A 4,555-nucleotide genomic window follows, 5' to 3' on the forward strand; every position below is an offset into this window, starting at 1 on the left:
CGCTGTTCTGTGAAGGGAGTAGTACACAGCGTTGTACGAGATCTTCAGTTTCTTGGCAATTTCTCGCATGGAATAGCCTTCATTTCTCAGAACAAGAATAGACTGACAAGTTTCAGACAAAAGTCCTTTGTTTCTAGCCATTTTGAGCCTGTAATCGAACCCACAAATGCTGATGCTCCAGATATTCAACTAGTCTAAAGAAGGCCAGTTTTATAGCTTCTTTAATCATAACAACAGTTTTCAGCTGTGCACACATAATTGCAAAAGGTTTTCTAAATTCACAGAGGAGGGTGGTCTTCCCCTTGATCTTCCCCTTCCTCCTCACAATCCATTAGCCTTTTAAAATGATAAACTTGGATTAGCTAACAAGACGTGCCATTGGAACACAGGAGTGATGGTTGCTGATAATGGGCATCTGTACGCCTATGTAGATATTCCATTAAAATCAGCCTTTTCCAGCTGCAATAGTCATTTACAACATTAACAATGTCTACACTGTATTTCTGATCAATTTGAGGTTATTTTAAAGGACAAAAAAATGTGCTTTTCTTTCAAAAACAAGGACATTTCTAAGTGACCCCAAACTTTTGAATGGTAGTGTACTCATAGGTTTGTTGACAGAATTAGCTAGCTAGCTAACGTAATACTCTTGGGTACCGTACGGATACCCTGAGAACAAGGATCAGAGAAGATAAGACCATCGAGCCCAGCTAGGTAGCTATTTGCCAGCTTTAAGTTAGCTGTCAAGGCATGGAAAGTCCATTCTGTACTGTAGATGCAGTGGTGCAAAGTACTCAGGAAAAAATAAATAAGTAGGTTTTTGAGGTATCTGTATTTTAGCTGACCATTTATATTTTTGACAACTTTTACTTTTACTCCGCTACATGCCTGAAGAAAATAATACACGTTTTACTCCATACATTTTACCTGACACCCAAAAGTACTCGTCACATTTTGAATGCGTAGCAGGACAAGAAAATGGTTCAATTCTTGCACTTATCAAAAGAACATCCCTGGTCATCCCTACTGCCTCTGATCTGGTGGACTAACTAAACACAAATACTTTGTTTGTAAATTATGTCTGAATGTTGTAGTGTGCCCCTGGCTATCCGTAAATTAAAAACACAAGAAAATCATGCCGTCTGGGTTGCTTAATATAGGGAATTTGAAGTGATTTATACTTTTGATAATTAAGTATATTTTAGCAATTGCATTTCCTTTTGAGACTTAAGTATATTTAAAATCAAATACTTTTAGACTTTTACTCTAGTAGCATTTTACTGGGCGACTTTCACTGTCACCAAGTCAGTGTTAACACAAATTGTGGGCATGTTCAAGGTCTTCGTTATTTTGAGCGAGTTTCAAAGATGGGCAGATCTTGACGTGATGCCGCCTGGGATAAATAAATAAGTGCAACAGTGCGTCCCATCCAAAAAGTGAGAATGCTGTTCAACCAGTAGACCTCTGCAAGGTTACATGACAATATAAGAGGTTGTCTTATGACCATTTTAAGTGCATTTATAAACCATTATTTAACCAAGCTATAGGCCCCCTAATTTGGCAAGTACTGAATGACTATCTCGCAATTTTAGCCATAACTGTTTACTAATTTGTAAATGTTTTGAGATTGATGCTTAATAAAGTAATCCACCCATTGTCAAGCCCTGCCCTCCTTAGCTACTGTTGCTTTCCAGGTCAAATACACTGTTAAATGATTTAACAATAAAACATGTTTTTGCTATAGCGCTCATAAGCTCCCATGAACTTCAAAAGCTGGACGAAGCCCTGGGAATCAGACTTTAGAGCCCTTTAGAGCAGAGTTGTGTCAATGAGGTGGTTGGTTTTCAATTGGCTAACACTTATAAAGTGGTTTGTGCAGGCTGAAAAATGGTGCGTTCGGATCCTATCGGAAACTTGAACATTTGTAACAAGTATGGTAACAAGCATTCATTGTTACACCACTGTAATTAAAGACTGCAATTACCACCAGATACATGATGTTAGTACAGTGTAACTATTAATTATTACAATTAATTACAATACTTGTTACAGTGTAATTACATATGTAAATTACATTGTAATAAGGTATATTTAGGTATACAAAAGTTACAAAAACCAAACAAATCCGAGATACCAAAATTATGTTTTTATAGCTGCAAAGGTCAGCAACTACTCCAGCCTTAGACTATAACCCTGCATTATAAAGAATTAAATCAAGCTGTTCATCAGAGCACCAAGCATTATTCAAACACCAACGTCCCTCAGCTCCTTAATTTATAACAAATGACGATAATGCAAGTTCCCTCGAAATACAGAACTACAAATCCCATTCACCCATGCAATTATCACGGGTTGGCCAAAATCTCATATCCTGTTAGTTTGAGGCTGTCATCTGCTTTCCCAGTGCTGAAAGGCACAAATAGGTACATGGAAAGTCTAGACAGAATTAAATACTCAAGGAGATTGGCTACATGTTATTCACCATGGGGAGAAAATGGAAGTTTCAGTTACAGGAAAGTTACAGTTGAAATACGTATACAGACCAGAGCGTATTTCCATTTAAAACAACTAATTGTGAAACTGATTTTATTTAAATGTCTTTAGAATGTCTTATTTCAAATTCGTTATTTCATGAAAAAAAGTCAAAAGACACACACACACACACACACACACACACACACACACACACACACACACACACACACACACACACACACACACACACACACACACACACACACACACACACACACACACACACACACACACACACACCAAGAACAAAAGTTGTTGAGATTGCATTTTTCAGATTGAGTCTTTTCATATGTGACTGTGAAATGGAGTTTGTCATTGGCAGGGCCAGAGCAGTCAGTCTGGGGCAGAGATACAGGACATGTCAGAGATCAGCCTGGGTTCAATCAACCTAGTCCAGGACTGAGTGACTCTTCTGTGAATATACACAAATGTGATTCTCTTCTTAGTAGGCAAAACTATTTGCTGCTTGTCTAAAGGTACAATCTACAACATACATAATAGAACACCATTCATAATTATATAGAGAAGGATTTAGGTGTTGCCAAGTTTTTGCATTTTAAACATTAATCTTTCCTTACCCATTTCAGGAGGTACACTAAGTAAATAGTTGTAGGATATGTTATGAAATGCACTTTGAAATGTAATTATTTTTATTTTACCTTTATTTAACTAGGCAAGTCAGTTAAGAACAAATTCTTATTTTCAATGACGGCCTAGGAACAGTGGGTTAATTGCCTTGTTCAGGGGTAGAACGACAGATTTTTACCTTATCAGCTCGGGGATTCAATCTTGCAACCTTTCGGTTACTAGTCCAACACTCTAACCACTAGTCCACCTACCACCCCAAATAATGTGTTAGACATAGTTTCATGGCCATACTGTCGCTCCAGTCTGTTTCAGTCTTGCATAATGACTGGAAAGTGATGTGTCCTGATTGATGCCTCATTTGTCTGTGGGCCTTATGCCTTCCTTCCTGATTAGATCCCATCACAGAGTCTCCTCCTGCCACCAGGGTTCTTCCAGCTCCAGGCCTGTCTAAGGAAGGGGGTGACCCACCGAACCCTCCTCAGAATGGGTGGACCCTACATGGCCAAAGATGGCTCTATGCTCAGCCTTCCACTATGGCTCCTCTCTCCCCCCTCTTCCTCCTCCCGAGGGTTTACGGTTGTTCCACTGGAGACAGGGATGATAAGTTATCTGGGGCTGCATGGCACTGCAGCGTTCAGAGGCAGAGTCCCCCACACCTCCAGCCTGGCTCTGAGTTGTGCAGGCCGCACGGGGCCCTGGGCTCAAGGGTGGTGGGGCTGGGCTGACACATTTCTGTTAACAATCACATCACACACAGGGACCCACATTCCGACTTCCTGATCCCTTTCTCTTCCCCATCTCTCCTTCACAGCCTTCCTCTCCCCCCAGCTGGCTCTCAGTGGAACTGTGCAGCCGTAGGTCAGACATTGAGCAAATCAAACATGTGGATTCCTGCATTAATAATGAAATAAGTATCATAATAATATTACTGGTAATTACAACATTATTAATTACTAGCACATTTTAAATTCACGGTTTCCTTATCATCATTTCGATTTACTGGATTGTATCTTCTGCCATAATTTCCCCCTTAATTATGTGTGTCACGAATCCCGCTTCCTGAGTCTGGGTTTGCCTGTGTGTCTGTCCTGGAGTGTGTTTCAGGTGTCCTGGAACGCACCCTGTCTGGTTGCCGGGCGAATTAGCTCATTGGGAGATTGATTTCACCCGCACCTGTTTCCCGTCAGTAATCTGCACACCTGTCCTGATCATCATCTCTACCCTTCAAAAGCTCTGACCTGACTTCCATTCCCTGCCGGATCGTTAGCCATGAACAGTATGTTGTGCCTGAGTACCAGACTCCAGTTGGATAGAATTTGTTTTGTTGTTTTCATTTACGTATTGCTTGCCTTGAACTTACCTCCGTTTGTTTTGTCTTCAGTTACTCACCTGGATCATTCACTCCATTCCCGCCTGGTTGACAGAGGATTCT

This window comes from Salvelinus namaycush, chromosome 26, assembly GCF_016432855.1.
Source record: "Salvelinus namaycush isolate Seneca chromosome 26, SaNama_1.0, whole genome shotgun sequence".
NCBI classification, from domain to species: domain Eukaryota; kingdom Metazoa; phylum Chordata; class Actinopteri; order Salmoniformes; family Salmonidae; genus Salvelinus; species Salvelinus namaycush.